Genomic DNA, 16,834 nt, shown 5'->3' with positions numbered 1-16,834 from the left:
CAGCACCAGCCTGCTGTTTCTCGACAGCAAGATCGCTAGGAGGAAGGAGTAGGAGACTCAACAATTGCCAGCCTTGTTTTGACGCTGCCTTGAATTCGCCTTGTAGTGTATTAGCTTCTTGGGAAATGACCTAGACACCCCATTGTAATATCCACCATTCAACTTAGTATAAACTTTTCCCTTATATCTATTTCAATTACTCGTGCCATTTAAATGGATAGTAATGGATGAGACATTAAACAGCTAACCTTCTTCTTAAGTTATTTTTCGGCTACAAAATTCTGTAAGCTAGAGATAGCAGGAGATGACTGAAAGAGGACAGCCAGGTAGAAAATAACTCGTAGTTTGGGTTATATTTAATGTTCACAACTGTGAAAACATGCCTGTCTTAAGGAAACTGAAAAACTTAAACTAGCCTTTAGTTATCAAATATCATTCCAGATCATGCGAACTTGAGAAACATTTGGGTTAGTTTCTAGATCTCTGAAGGTGGATATATGTTAGTTTTAGAAGGGCTTCTTTTTCTTTAAGGCAATAAAGAGAGCCCTTTTAAAATAACACCTACATAATATAGATACATATAGATATACATAAACACACAGACAGGCATAGTGTAGCTTTCATTAAAAAATGTTAGCCAGTATCAGGTAGAGAAATACAAAACTCAAAAGAAAAGATGGAGTTAAAGTGGATTTCTGGGAGAGGGAGTTAGCTAAGGTTACCTGCTCAGGTGGCTAAAGCTTTCCATTAAAGTGTTGTGGAGCCGGTTTGGAAGAAAAGTCGGAGTCTGTTATTTAACTAACATAAATAAGGGAGAGGAGGAATGGTAATGCTAGCATCCCCTGCCCCTGTCTCTATGGCTTTTTATTAAGTTTCATTATAATGCTGGCTTTGTAATTTATTAATAGTTACTATCAGGTTAGTAAATACAAGCTGTAGTCAATTCCCAGATCTAGCCTCAAAGCCACCACCGTGTTCTCAGCTATTTATTCTCAAGTATCTTTTTCTTATCCTCTAAAGTATCCTTTTCTAGTCCCTAGAGCAAGAAGTCTCAGAATCAGCAGGTATATGCGCTCTCCCTGCAATGTGTCCTTGTGTGCCCGTCCACATCTGCCTCTGATGTCTTTGTTACTCTAAGCACCAGGCATCCTGCCAGGACTGCAGGCGTCTCTTACAACATGAAAGGGTTTTTTTTGTGCACCATAGGATTCTTTTAGAGAAGGTTTTTGGGAGTCATTTTATCTCTTAGAAGCTTTCACACGCCAATCAAAATAGCACATTCTTTTGTCTCCCAGAGAATCCTGGATCATCTTTTTTTGGGCACACCTAAGATGGACTATCATATGTGAATTAAGGGTTCCTCATAGTGAACACTATAATTCAAAATTACGCAAATGTTCAACCATTTTCACAAAAGGCACAATATCCTGTTCCCACTTTTGGCCCATCAGTGCCTTGAGAGATCCTAAGGCACCTAAACAATGATGGACCCGGTTTTTTCAACAACTCTTCCAACACATAGGGAATCCTGCATGTCCTTCGTTTTCAACAGAATAGGGCGACTTACCAGAAAAGCCTCAACAAAGATGGCTCAATAAAATCAGAGAGCCCCACACAAAGGGAGTAGAGCTCTGAGCTGAGATTTACCGTGGACGTCCAAGATCCTCCGGGGAAAGCAGCCAGTGCAACGTGCTCGGTGGGGACCAGCACCACTTAGTTGCTCAGCAGCTCTGGGATTCATCAGGAGTCTCCTTCGCAGCCCACTTCTGGAGACAATAACTCTTTAAAGAAATTTCGGAGAGCCTTCCTTGACAGCAATAAGTTATGGAGAGAGAAACAACCCGTTGGCAAACAGGGAGACTTATAACTAGAAAGGAGTCTGAGGTTCAGAGGCCTGACAGTGCAGGGCAGCTTATCACGAGATGAAGGAGGACGTGGTTATTCCAACCGGGATTTCCAGAAGGCAGGGGTTTGGTTAAAAGGGACTGCCTCATACCATTTAAAGAAGACTACTTAAGTTTCTTTCATGATTTTCAAAGTCATTTAGGAGAAATCAGTTAAGTTTCGCTTCTGTTAGTCAGCTAGGGGGATTTCCAAGCCTGGTCTACAGTTTGCTTTTATTTCCTATTTCCTTTTATTTTAAGCCCTGTAGCTCCGGTCTTTCTCGGGGTTAGCTCTGCGCAATTCTCACTGTCAGGAGTTTCTCGGCGGCAGCCCCCTGGGACGCGCCAAGCAGCTATTAGCCCATGGCCACAACGCCGCTGTGTGCTCCGGGCCCGCGCTGCCTGGGGCCGGGCGCCCTCAGGCCCGTTCCCCGTCACGGCGGCCGGGAAGTGCAGCCGCCGGCGTTTCGCACAGAGCCGAGCTCGCGGGTTCTCCCCGCAGCGCGCCAGTGGTGGCGCCGAGCCACGCGGTTTCTTGGTCGCAGCCGCGCTGCCTCCCCCAACGCTGGCAGGCTGTGGCTAGCAGCACCGCTACAGGCTACTGGCTACAGGCTAGTGGCTACTGGCTAGTGGCTAGTGGCTACTGGCTACTGGCTACTGGCTACTGGCTACTGGCTACTGGCTACTGGCGTGGAGTCCGTTTCGATTTGGAAAGTTCTGCTTTCGCTTAGTTTCACTCAGGTACAAATCCTGTATTCTGGGGAAAGCGGTTTCAGCGCGGCAAACCTTCCTCGTTGGCGCTGACAGTGTGATCTCTCAGTCCTAGAAGTCCCGGTTTAGGGCTAGCAACAGGCACGGGTTTCCCCACGTTTCGGCGAAAACCGGAGGCCTGCACCCGGCGGTGGTGTTCGCTGTTTCTTTCTGTAGACGTAGCTTCACGGAACGGTTCGCTTTTTAAAGGGCAAGTCAGACAGTTTAGGCCTGTATGCCATGCAGGGCTATGGGAGGGGTGAGGGTCCTGGCGCTTCGAAGGGGAGGTGGACGATTCGCAGGCCCATAAGAACACATATTGGTTCATTAGATGCTTGCCCTGCCGGTAGAGATGGGTCACTCAGAGAAAAAGGCATCTCTGGTAATGCCTCTCTTTTTTGAGCTAGTAGGACCTTTATCTGAATTCGTTTAGGGAGCTAAAGGTCCGCTGGGTCTTGCCTGCCTTCGGCTCAAAATAGCCGCATGCCAAGGTGGTACATGCTGGGGAGGCTATTCTGGACCCCTTTGCTACCCTGAGAAATGACCAATGTAACCAAATTAGTTGCTTCACAAAATTACTGGTAAGCTCTGTGCTATATTCAAGAGGGAAGCAGAATCCAGTGACACCAAGGTGGGGTGGGGGGACCGAAGGAGTGGACACAGCTATACCTGTATGAATTCCACCATGGCCCTCTTCCCAATTTCATACCTTTGAAGGAGGTATATATCTCAAAACGAGTGCTTTCTTCCCATCGCAGCATAGTTTTAATACCAGTCTTTCCTTTCTTGGTGGTATAGAAAATCATGACGCATCTTTACAATGACGGGCTTCTTAGATCGAAGGGATTATGATTCCAGACAACTGTCTGTGTAGCCGTAGTGGGACATCTGGCTTAGCATCTCTCAAGATTACTCAGAATAAGTCTAGACTTAGCATCTCTCAAGATTACTCAGAATAAGTCTAGAAGAAAGGATCGGGTTATTTGAAAGGGGGGAAAGCTATGTCTAATTTATAAATGTAAATGAATTACAGAATAAGGACTCTGTAAAAGAGTATGTAATTTATAAATGTAAAAGAATTACAGAATAAGGACTCTGACCGCCAAAACTTTAACACTAGTACTACTCAAGGTTTAGACTGCCATAGTAGCATCCCCAGTAGACCAAAAGAAATGCAAACGTCTCAGAACAGAACCTCTGGGGGTGGGGTGTTGAATCTGCATCCTAATGGACTGCGAGTACTGTCTTAGGCGAGCCAAGGGATACTCAGGTAACTGTCATTTACGTGCCGGTACTCCAACCTCTTTCCCTAAGATCAGAGAGGAAAGGAAGGCGAGGATGACAAGAGGTTCGGAACTGTAATCGAGGAGGATGAAGAAAGAATATGGTGGGAGGGGAAGTGGAGAAGAAAAATTTAGAATGCGCATGGGGTGCAATGTTGGAGCCAGCCCGACGAAGTAATTGAGGGTACTCGAAAGGGGGAGCATGGACTGAGGAAAAGAAAGAAGACAGACAGAACTGCAGGAGGGAGCACAGATTCAAGCTGTGTCTGTGTCCCCGAGTTTATTTAAAACACACTACTTATAGCATCACAATGAGAAAACAGCAGTCAAGACCCAAGCTCAGCCAAATTACTCATCCTGCAAAACAATGAAGTTCTCACAACTCCCTCCTTGGAAAACACTGAGTGTTTAAAATAGTTTAGTGCCACTTATCTCAAAGCTCGCCAAGTTAGCTCAGCTCCCAACAGCGGAAAAGGAGGCCAATTAAACACAGGAACTTGTAGTTTCCTGGCCTGTGATAAATCTTCCCACTGGGCTTTCTCAGAGACACAGGTCGTGAGAGCTCCTCCCACAGGCCCTCCGGGACTCCTGTCTAGGTTCAGGTTTCTGCCATAAAGTTTGACACATTACTCTGCCTTGGCCAGTCTAATTTACAGGACCCAGCTGGAGAACTTAAGAAGGGTAAAGGAGAAGAGGGTTTTCTTCGTCCACATCATGAAAGGTTTGGAAAACTATGATACATATACCTGTATGTGTCCGAAGTGTGCTTGTTTGTGTAAAACAATGGCTACCTTTGGAAGTGAAATTTTGGACACTTTCAAAATCTAGATAACAGCGTCTCACCAGTTGATGATTTCCGTCGTCAAAGGACAAAACTAACCAAGTAAATATGGAGTTCTGATTGGCATTACTAAGCAATTCATGAATTAGGCACTATCCCATCTAGCACCTAGAAGGGCGCTCCCAGCGATGGCACAGAAGGAAAGAATTTTATAGGAAAAAGAATGTGGCAGGAGGAGTTATTTGGAAAAGAAAAGAAAAGATTATTTTTGACCAGGACGTCTTATTTTGGGGGTGGGGGTGGGAATGACAGGAGTTTTATCACGCAGACTGCCTCTTTTTCCCTTTGGAGCATCGAGAGGGCCACCGGACAGATTACTTCATGGGTGTGGACAAGAAAATTCCCGACTGGTTCATTAAGATCACATTTCTGGTGAAGGTCAAAACTGCAGTGAAGCCAGGTATTGAGTCTGGGTTTGATATTCTCTACTGAACTCAGACAGTGTTTGGAGGCTTTGCTAGAAATAAGGGATAAAGATTGATGCAAGGGTCTTAGAATTTACAATCTCGGAACACATCTAGAAAAAAGGCAGAAATGTTCCAAAGAAGAAAGAAGAGTGAAGTGTTTTCATAGTAAAACAAAGTACGCTCTTGAGAAGCATCAGTCCTACATTGTGAGCCCTAGGATCGGCTCAGGAGGATGTCAGGCGGTCAGAACAACAGATGCCAGGTGGTCCAGAAGATGGGCACCAGGAGGTCTGGTCGTATCCAGTGGTCTGCATAATGGGTGTCGGGTGGATATCAGGTGAGCTGGAGACGTGAGCCCTTAAGGGAGTAATCAGCGGGTTCTCTGGAGTTTTGATACATGTCCAGATGTCTATCCAGGCATCGATACAGGACTGGAGAGTTCAGAATTTTAAGTTCCCAGGCTAGCAAAACAAAGAGGAGCCTTTCCTTTGCCTCAGCCTTCGTTACGTTAGCGACGGGAGCAGCTTGGTTCACGTGCCTCCAGTTGACATATTCCCTATCTTCACTCTTTCCTCAACACCATGGCTTAAGCGGGCGGCACAGGCAAAAGCCAAGGTCCTGCTCCTCCCGCTCATGTCTTCCGAATGGGGCTGGCTCAGACTAAAGCCCTTGGCTCCCTCCTGTACTGGGCCTCTGGTAACATAGCAGTTCCCCCACCCCCGGTCCAGGAGGTTGAACAGTGCCCCCACCCTTAGCATGACTATGTTATCCCCTTTATTAGCCCTAGACACACTCGGTCTTCGTGACCCCTTGTTTTATAAAAAAAAAAATTTTTTTTAATTAAAAAAATAAAAAATAAAAAAAAGTCGTATGACAGTTTTGGTTTCAAGACAATCTATCATTATTACACATTAAACAATTTCTTTGACCTAGGATTTGATTTTTCTCTTGTGAGCAAAAGACGTTAAAATAATTTTCTGGGCCCTTAAAAGCATCGTGGGGCCCTAGGCATTTTGCCCAGCAGGAAAGTCAGTGCTGCTGATTCTCTGGTTGATTCCTGGTGACAGCACTTGGGGCTCTATCTCAAGAGGTGGAAAATAGTAAACGTGTTCCAAGTGGGACTTTCCTGCCCCCCACCACAGCTTCCACAGTTTCTGTGCTGAGAGATGAGGCAAAGGACGCAACAATTGTCACCCAGCCTTAAGATTTGATGCTGCCTTCATGAAGGAGTCTGTTTTTGTGTAAATAAACTTCCCGATCATAACAGGTATTTCTCTTCACATCGTTCTGCAAACATTAGAACAGTAAAAACAATAGCTTCTTTCATTCAGACCTGTCTTGCGAATCAAAGAAAACATCTTGTTTTACTCGACTCCAAATACTTCTGATACCGAGTCTGGATTTTCCACACCAAGCGATCCTCTGGTTTTCTAGACATCGACCGGTGTCCTGTAATTCCACTCGATTCTGTCACTGTACACCCAGAGTTCGCATCAGACCCTACGAATTAAAGTCTCATTCGTACCAGACCGCCCCCGCATCAGAGGCCAGTCCCAAGTTCCAGAGTCCCATATTTCCTAGTGGATGGCTATAAATCAGGGATTCCACAACCCAACCTCAGCCTCAAGAGTTTGCAAGGATGCCTCGCAGAATGCAGGATAGCACTTTGTTTACGAATACCGGTTTACTGTGAAGGATACAACGCAGAAACAGCCAAATGGAAGGCACGCGTAGGGCAAGGGATCGGGAAGGGGCAGGGAGCCGTTTCGGGTGTGCCTACCTCAGCAGATGGAGGGCTTCACCAACCAGCCTAGAAGCTCCCTGAGACTGGTAGTTTCTGGCTTCACCACATAGGCATGCTTGCCAATTAAATCGATCTCCAGACCCAGTGCATTCCTGGGCGGGTGAGGGGTGGGACTCAAGGTCCCAAGTTTCTAATAAGGACTTGGTCCTTTTGGTGACCAGATCTCATCCAGGAGTCTACCGATTGTCACCTCCTAGAACAAAAGGTGCTCCTACAACTTGGGAAACGCCAAGGTACTTAGCAGCTCTGTGGAAGACACTCGTATCACCCTGTCATTCAGAAAATTACCAGGGTTTTGGTACCTCTGTGTCAGGAACCTGGGGCAGAGGCCAATGTATATATTTCTTATTATTGCACAACAGATTTCTTCACAATTCAGTTACAATTCAAGGTCATCAGGCTCTTGGGTGCACTGCTACAAAAGCGCCTTCCCAACAGACACGTCACACTTATTTTCAAATTCATTTCTACGTGTGGAAATTACTGAAGAAGGGCTGTCTTTGACTGGAAAAGAACAAGAACACCCAAGAGTTTCTGCGAAAGATGAAGGCTTTTTTCCAGCCAACCGATGGAATCTCATCCCGCAACTGGCTGAATTACAACCTGAGTAGAACTCCCCGCCTTGCAGGGTGTTTGCTGTTAAAGGAGGGCGTTGACTGGGAACCAAGGGGATCCTGTCATTGGGATGGGAATGTGTGGGAAGACCCTCAGGAAGATGGGGACATCGAGCCCCTAAGTTCCGAGGAGCCTTCTTTGCGAGCGGAAGCTCGATTCTTTACTGCTCGATCCTCTACTGCTCACTCCACCTGCACATGAGGGTGGAAAATACAAGGAGGCAGTCGGCCTGCAAGACAATGTTGAGTCCCCTCAGGACGCACCCCAACCACCCGTCTTTGCTTGTAGAACGTTAACTGGACTCCAGTTCCAGCAGGCCCCAGCCTAAAGATGACTCCCCAAGGGTGACCACGAGGAGGTGTACTACAGTGCGGAAAAACTCTTTGGACTCTGCTAACTCACACGGACAGAAATGCGTGAGAGGATACTAAGGGTGTGGGATACTGGGGGAAGGAGCATCAAGGTGGAGCAGGCCGAATTCATTGACGGAGGCTCGCAAAACAGAGATTCTTCGCTTCACGTTGAGATGAAGGGAGTTACAAAGGGCTCTGACGGTCTGTTTGGTTGGCTGAAACCCAGACCGAAAGAAGGCCCTCAGGGAGGGAAGTAGAAATGCCAAACCTGCCTTGATGTAGAGGAAGGGATGCAGCCTGAGGAGACTGGAAACTTAGAGTTTACTTGTCATTTCAGACCTACTTGTCCACACTGGGGAGGGGAGGGGGAGGAGAATCTAGAAAACATCCCTTTCACCAGTGCTATGAGACACATATTAGTGAGCTCTGGCATCCTTAAAGAGGTCTGTAATCACTCTTGTCTGTAGGCCAGATACTACAGTGGGATCCGCAGTCCCTCAACTGGAAACCGCAAGGCAATGGAGTAACCGAATCTCAGGGTGGCAGGGGCCAAGTGGTGGCGCTCAACTGCCAAAGGCAAGGTGGGCATGGCTATCGTAATGGACAGCAGAGTCCAGACCGCAGTCGGGGGGTCTGACCCGCACAGAACTGTGGCACTGGCTAGTTGATTGCTGTGTTCCTAGAAGCCTACGAAATTCTTACTTGATCTGTATGAGCAGAGAAGTTCCAGGTCAAGTGAACAGAAGTGTAACATGAATCATAAAAACAGAGTCATGGCCCTTCAGTCCATGCCCAGGCTTGAGCCACTCAGCAGACCAAAAAAACCCCCTGAGAGTACAAGACCCCGGGTCCCCTTGGGGAAGGACTCTAGTTACGCCCCCAAACTTATACCGTTTACCTATCTTTCAGACGTCTCTAAAGGGACCTTAAGCCTTTTGCCGGGGCCAAAGGATATAACGTGGCGATTCCCAACTCATAAGCCTTTCATTCTATTTCGCCTATGCAGAAGACGGAGGGATCCTGGAGAATGCCTGTGAATTCTCACACGCTTACCTAGGTGCTGGCTCCAATTGCAGCTGCGGTTCCCATGTGGTTTCACTACTTGAACAAAGTGACACTAACTGTTGGTACCTGGTTTGCAAGTATGGATCAGGCAAACGCCTTTTTTTTTAATACCTGCTAGGAAAGGCCGGCGGAAGTAGTTCGCTTTCAGCTGACAAGGCCAGCAATACTCCTTCCCAGTCCGACCTCAAGGGTATTGATCAACTCTTCAGCCCTGTGTCATAATTGGGGTCATGGAGATCCCGATCACCTTTCTCTTCTACAACACATCGTAATAGTCCATCACACTGATGACATCATGCTCCTCACACCTAATCAGTAGGAAAACCTAATCAAGAAGGAGTAGCGACTGCTCTAGACTTATTGCTGAGGCATTTGCATGTCAGGGGGTGGAAATAATTTTGACAAAAATTCAGGGGTCTTCTATCAGTGAAATTTCTAGGGGTACGGTGCTGTGGACATGTTGAGATATCCCTTCTAAGGTGAAGGATACGTTGTTACGTCTGCCCCCTCCTACCCCCGAACGAAGAGAGGCACAATGCCTAGTGGGCGGCTCTGGATCTTGGAGGCAACACATTTCCGGTTGGGCTGTGTCACTCTGGCCCGCTTACTCAGTGAAAGGAATAGCTGCTGCGCTTGAGTGGGCTTCAGAACAAGAGAAGGTTCTGCAGAAGATTCAGCCTCCTGTGTAAACTCGTCTGCCACTTGGGCCATATGATCCAGCAGATCCAATGATGCTTAAAGTGGCAGTGGCAGATAGGGATGCTGTTTGGAGCCTTCGACAGATCATCGTAAGTAAGTGGCAGCACGGGCCCTTAGCATTTTGGAGCTAGGCCCTGCCATCCTCCTCAGACAACTATACTTCTTTTGACAGACAGCTCTCGACCTGCTGCCGGGCCTCGACAGAGGTCGAACGCTTAACCATGGGCCACCAAGTTACCGTGCTACTGCCGCGACCTGCACGGCTAGAGTGTTGATATACTTGAGCGGGGGCGACGGTCGTTGAAGAAAAGCACAAAGACATAATATAGGAAGAGCTGGGGCCAGGTGGGACACCGCACTCTGATGGAGATACAGTGACGCCGAGGCAAGCTCAGCGCGTTTATTGTATACGGCTAAGGTTAAGGAGGGGATGGGAGTCTTGTTCTCGGAGCTTGAAACTTCCTGGCAGCAATATTCTCCCGAAGGCCGGTTTGCATCCAGATATCTGTGCTAAATTTCAAGCAGCCATCTGTTCTTTCTTTGCTTCTCCGCCCTTGGCAGAGTGCGACTCAGACGATCGTGGCTTTGCCGATGCTTTGGACCACAGGTCCTGACTCAGGCTTTGGCCACAAGTCCAGGTCAGATCCAGCTCTCTACTCTACTCGAGCTGCCCATCATAAACTGGGCAGCCATCTGACCCACCGAGCCGTAAAACTGGGTCTTCACAGCTGCGCTCCATCATCAAGTGGAAGTGGTATACCGTGATCGGGCCCAAGCAGGTCCTGAAGGCACAGGTAAGTCTCATGAAGATGTGCTCTAGATATCCATAGTCCTCAGTCCTGCTACACTGCCTTCTTTCTCCCAGCCTGCACCTACGACTTCACTGGCAGTTCCCTATCATCGACTCACAGAGGAAGGGAAAACCCAGGCTTCATTTAAAATGGTTCTGCACAATACGCACGCACCACCGGCATGCGGACAGCTGAAGCGATGCAGCCCCTCTCTAGGTCGGCCCTGAATGACAGCGGTGAAGGGAAATCTTCCAGTGAGCAGAACTTCCAGCGGTGCTCCTGGCTGTTTGCTTTGCCTGACAGGAGAAATGGCCAGATGTGCGATGACGTACTGATTTATGGGCCTTGGACAATGGTGTGGCTGGCCGGTCAGAGACTTGGAAGGCACATGATTGGAACAGCGGTGTCAAGAAATCTGGGGAAGACTTATCTCAACAAGTCTCACTGAATGTGCAAAAAATGCAAAGATATTAATCAGTGTCGCATGTGAATGCTCCCCAAAGAGTAATATCAGAAGAGGAGGATTTTATTAATGAAGCGGATGGAAGGACCTGTTCTGTCGGTCTCTTTCCTCAGCCATCCCTGTCCTCCAATGACTCATGAACAAAGAGGCCATGGTGACAGGAATGAAGGTTATGCATTACTCAGCAATATGGGCTTCCACTCACCAAGGTCGACCTAGCTAAGGCCACTGCTGAGTACTCAGTCTTCCACCAGCCGACACTGACACTGACTTCCACATATGGCGCCACTCCCCAGGGCCGTCAGCTAGCCAGCTACCACTGGATGGTCACCCTCAGAGAAGGGGCAGCTTTTTATTCTTACTGGAATAGACATTTACTCTGGATATGGATTTGCCTTTTAGGCACCCAATGTCTCTTCCACAATTATCTTCTGTGTCCTTAAAGAATGCTTTATCATGGTTATGGTATTCCACACATTATTGCTTCTGATCAAGGAACTCTCATCACAATAAAAGGAGTGAAGAGCCCATCATCACGAGCCAATAACTCCCGCGAAATATCGCCGTCTCTCTCCCTCCCCCCATCCCTCTCCTCCCCTCTCTCCCTGCATCCCTGCCTCTCCCTTCCTCCCCACCTCTCTTCCTCTCTCATTATTATTTTATTATTCTATTGCTTCACTGAATGCACCTGGTGACCACTGAAGGATCAGATGAAGAAACCATCTGTGGAACTAGACAAAGCCTTAAATCATGCACACATACCGATAAACCACATGCCTGTATTTGACTTAACTTCTGAACATTCAAGGTGCTGAATTTCAAACATTTAAGGAGAAGGACTTAATTTCCTTCTCCTTCAGTGATTTGTTGTGTGATACATAGTCATGTTTCTCTATTAAATATATTACGGTATCCTTAATATTTAGGTCGTATATTCGCAAGAGGTATAATCACAATCTTAGGCTGTTTCCAGATATGAAACTGAATAGGCATGCTGGACTGGGTAGTGCAGAAGTGCACTTTGCTCAGTGTAGTCCTAGAGTCATTGCAATATTTGACCCTCCAGTTGGCTGTGGCGGGAAATGCTTTTCTGGACTAGATGGTGGTTGCCATCGCCTAGAATCCTACCTCTAGCAATGGGCTTCATGTGCTAGGCTCTTCGATCCTGAAGCTTGTGCAAGTGCATAAGTCCACAGATAAGGTTTTCTTCTGAAAGAATTGTCTTATAGGACATGGCTCCATCCAGAGGATGGAAGGCATCTCCACTTATTAAGATCATCTTCTATGACATAAATTAGGATTTTAATATTTACCCCACAGTATCACTTCCTAGATACAGGATAGAAACCTAATATATGTCAAATACAATGCAAGACACATGACAGACATGTGTGACCCTCACAAAACCTGGGTCTCATACATATTAACATGTTTTTTCCATATGCAACTCAAAACCACACAGGTACCAACTGTGAGGGGCCTTGAAGAAAACCCAGATAGAAGCAAAACATAGTGGTGGGTGAGAATATCAAAGTATTTTTTAATTAAGGTTATTGGGTAACATCGGTTAATACGATTACATGAGAATATAAAAATATTTGAGGAAAGGGTTCATAAAACAGTAATTGGATAATGTAACTAGTGGATTTTGTCCCCACATTTGCATTTACATTACAAGATGAATGCAGTTCTAGCCCATAAAAATGAAAAAAGAAATCTTACCATCTGTGACAACATGGATGGTCCCAGACAGCATTACGCTAAGTGAAATAAGTCAGGCAGAGAAAGACAAACACCATATAATCTCGCTGACACGTAGAACCTGAAGAACAAAATAAATGAACAAATAAAACAGAAAGAGACTCATAGCTACAGAGAACAAACGCACGATTGCCAGATGGGAGGGTGGTTGGGGGCCGGGTGTAAAAGGTGAAGGGATTAAGAAGTACAAATTGGTAGTTACAAAATAGTCACGGGAATGTGAAGTACAGCATATTGTACTTCAGTAATATTGTAATAACCAGGCATAATGGCAGGTGGCTACTAGACTCCTTATGGGGGGAGTGGGGGGGATCACACTGTAAATTACATAAATATTTAACCACCGTACTGTATGGCTGAAACTAATATAAACTAACATCGAAGGTCAACTGTAATTGAAAAATAAAAGTACGATAAATTTTTTTTAAGTAAAATAAAAGTTGAATGTAATTAAAATTTCAGTGAGCCGCTCTCTCACTCTCACCTACGGTTTGTAGGGAGTAAGACCCTATGAAATCTAAACAGAATCCAAAGCCAGAAAAATTTAGTTACATAACATATATTGAAAGCATGACAGGAATAATCTAGCATGAACTTCTTTGAAAATAGAATAAATTGATGTTCAAATTCCCACCAAATAAGAGAGTGAAGATTGTTAAATTATACACACACATACACACACACACAAGGCCTAGCATATTCAAAACGAATTTTAGTTGATTACACCAGTAATCATCCCATCGGAGGGCAATATACCTTTTCATACAATGCAAGTAAGACTACATTTGGTACGGTCACTTAAAGGGAAATGTAAAGATATCCATTAAGTTCATAACATACATATTCTCGAAACCCAAAATTAACTTTTGGTCAATGTGTTATACACAGAAACAAAAATCCCACAAGTTGAAGATGATCACAGCCAAAACACAGATGTTCGGGAAGATCTAAGAATTAGATATTAGAAATCAACATTTTGAATCCAAAATGTACCATATACACTTATCAGTGAAAGTCATCCTGGGATAGACGCAAGATTCTAAGTGAAAACAAGCTAGGTACATAATATGTACATTACGATTCCATTTCTGTTTGACATTTCTGTGTAACTAGAAAAATTACAGATGCACAAAATCTTCTCAGGAATTATGAGGGCCAGATGTCCGTTGGAATTTAGAATGTGGGAAATTATGAAGTGATAACAGGTGCTTGCCCTACAAGAGTGGAACCCTGCCTGTGGGATGTAGGGGTCTGGGAATATTTATGCTAACTGGATATAGAGTCCACTCTAGCTCACCTCACTTAGTCCAGGTCAAACGAGTTCTGCACCAAAATTTACACACACGAGTGCGTGTGCAGAAACTTTTGGATTTTAGAGTTGTTTCAAAATAACTGTAGACTCCAAATTAGGCCAGTGATTATGGCGAGTGGGTTGATACAGATTTATCATTCAGTGACACAAGGGACATTTCATCTATTCCCAGAAGAAATTAAGTATTTGTAAATACCAACAGGAAGACTGAGGATGAAACAACAGAACGAATTTAGGAATGTCATTTCTCCCCATGCTTACTGATTTCCTTTCTCATAGACACAAAGGACGAATTAGAAAACCAAAGTATTTAAATGAAGACACGTCAGTGTTTACAACACACAGCTACAAGTCCTCTGGTTTTAAGTCTAGGTTTTCTAACCTGGCTCTCACTGGAAAAATTCTCTCAGAGTCTAAAAAAGTCAACTATCGCCCTGTGGTCTCACAGATTATGAAAATAACGCTTCTGCACTTCCCCGTGCAAAGGCCAGGTCTACAGCGGTGGCGCATAAAATCCGAACGAGAACACTTGAAACTAATAATAAAATACAATTTCGAAAACAATCCTAACAAGAAAAGGAGAGAAAGGGTTGGGGCGGGGTCAGAGAAACGAGAGAGGCGACGTGAAGGGATTACACTACAGGAAAGGGCTCCCGGGAAAGATGCTCCAAATTTTCAGACACCGCTGAGCTCGATCCCCCGCCCCACTCGCCCCGCCCCGCCCGGCCCGGCGGCCCCGCAGAGAAATCTCAATAGGAGAACGATTATAAGAATAATTGCAGTTCACATTTATTGAGCATTTATTTATACCTCGCTGGACATTTTTCCGACTCAGCGCCCTATAGCAACTCCGGACACCATGTATACTCTACTCAACTTCCTTTTTCTTTAGAGAGGTAAGGCGCTTGGAAAGTCACCAAGAAACTATGAGAAACTAGCAGTGAGCGACTAAGAAATAACGGGGTTGGAGGAATGACGGTGCTGCCACCCGGGAAACGCCCGCCCGTTCGGTGCCAATTCGCGTCGTGACAAAAACAGCGGCCCAGGTCGCTACTAGCGAAAATGCTAACGGAACGCGGGGTCGGTGCAAATAAGGTGGCTGCGAGCCCGCAGCGGCTGGCAGGGGGCAGCAAGTGGGGCGAGGACCGAAGAGGTGACAGACCACACAGGAACCTACCGGTCCTGCGAAGGAGAAACGTTTGCTTTGGCGTTACGAGCGCCCTGTGAAGAAAGACACCGCTCCCGAAGGTACTAATGGTACTGGCGAAAGTGCGGATGAGAAACCCGGGCTGGGCCCAAGGAGCCGCGCTGCCCGCTAGAAACCACGGATCCGGATCCGGATCCGGATCCGGTCGCCAGCCGGCCTGAGAGCAAGCGGGGCTCCTGACCCGGTCAGACGGCATGCAGCTGAGTGCTGCCACACACAGGAAACTCAGTGGGAGAAGTTAGTAGTACTTCAATACGAATAATAAAATAAATTCTACAGTGAACATCCAACCCCAAATGAAACAAACCCGACGCACGGAACACAGAGCAAAACACACTTGAGGACATTGACAATGCAAAACGACCCCAGAAAGTAACCTGACAGAGAAAGAACCGAAAACACCACTGAATGCTTGTCGCTGCGGTCCCCAAACCGATGCCTGGTGCTGCTCCTAAACCGGGGCTTCCGGGACCGAGAAATAAACCCGAACACCCCGATTTCTATGGGGTTGAAATCAGAAGCATAGCTAAAGCATAACAGGCGAAATGGAAAGCAGCTCTAGGCAAGTAGGCCTGAGAAACAGGTAGGTCTGAGAGGCACCAGGTTTGGAAGAGTGAACGATTTTGCCATCCACAAAAACGCGGACACGCCAGATGCAAACGTCATTCTATGACAGCAAGAGCACCGTCTGCGCCCAACGAGCCAAAGTGCTGACTCAGGAACTGCTGCTAGGTGCCCGCTGCGGTGCTGGTGAAGAGGAATTTTCACTCGAAAGGCTAATCAGCTCTTCCTTCTGCTTCTGTAGATATGTGTGCTGCATAGGCCATACCCGAAATTAACTAAAGACTCATCTTCCCTGCTTGTTCTGTCTAAGGGATAAACGTAAGTGCCTGCACCCTCTAGCAACTCCCAGCGCTTTGTAACTCTTTGTAGCTACCCTTAGCCCATAGCAACTCCCTGGACAACTTAACCAATCAGCCCATACCAAAAAAGTCCTATATAAGGAATGTTGCAACTGAGCTCGCCTGGGCCCAGATCTTCAGAGCGCTAGCTCCTCTGGGACCGCCGGAGTAATAAATCTGAGTTCTCCAACTGTCCGAGTGCTGCTTGGTTTCTCACAGGTATGATTTTTGCATCTTTTCTGCAACATTTCTGGAGGCCCCAGCGAGATTTCAACCACGCAGGCCATTTGAGCTGGGGAGGGGTGGCTTCGCCAGGCAGGGGGGTGGGGGAGGGTGGCGGTGTTGGGGAGACATAGGTCGGGGCCTTCCAAAAGGGGAGAGGCGATGTTTTCACCTGGTGTGTGAATGAGTGAACGAGTGAGCGTTCTGGTCGGCTTGATCGGTCAGGTACGAATTTGTGGCTCCACGGCTGGGCACCCTTAAGGTTCCCTAAAGACTATGGAGTCCGAGGGAGCTCATCTGTGGTTCCGTGGTATATGGCATACGGTCCAGGGCGGCATTGGAGTAGTGTCCGATCGTAAGTCACAAAGCCGAGTCTGCTGTGACTAAGTGTCGCCTAAGCTCCTTCGGGACATGGCCAATGGGCTCCTGAGTGGTCTCCTCTCTAGAGGAGGCACCCACCCTTGTTCGTCCTTAGG

General features: G+C 46.6%; 1 long non-coding RNA gene across 1 annotated transcript; it reads right to left on the bottom strand.

Moving 5' to 3' along the window:
- Positions 1-10,809: 10,809 nt before the first annotated feature.
- LOC111735568 lies at positions 10,810-16,251 on the bottom strand. Its single transcript, XR_002778854.1, has 3 exons — positions 15,205-16,251; positions 12,677-12,776; positions 10,810-10,935 (listed from the first exon to the last, which is right to left on the bottom strand). It is a non-coding gene; the product is annotated as an uncharacterized LOC111735568 (long non-coding RNA).
- Positions 16,252-16,834: the final 583 nt, after the last annotated feature.

This window comes from Pteropus vampyrus, unplaced genomic scaffold, assembly GCF_000151845.1.
Source record: "Pteropus vampyrus isolate Shadow unplaced genomic scaffold, Pvam_2.0 Scaffold1000003401, whole genome shotgun sequence".
NCBI lineage: Eukaryota > Metazoa > Chordata > Mammalia > Chiroptera > Pteropodidae > Pteropus > Pteropus vampyrus.
Note: the sequence above shows the minus strand (reverse complement) of the source record. Positions and strands in the feature narration are given on the sequence as shown.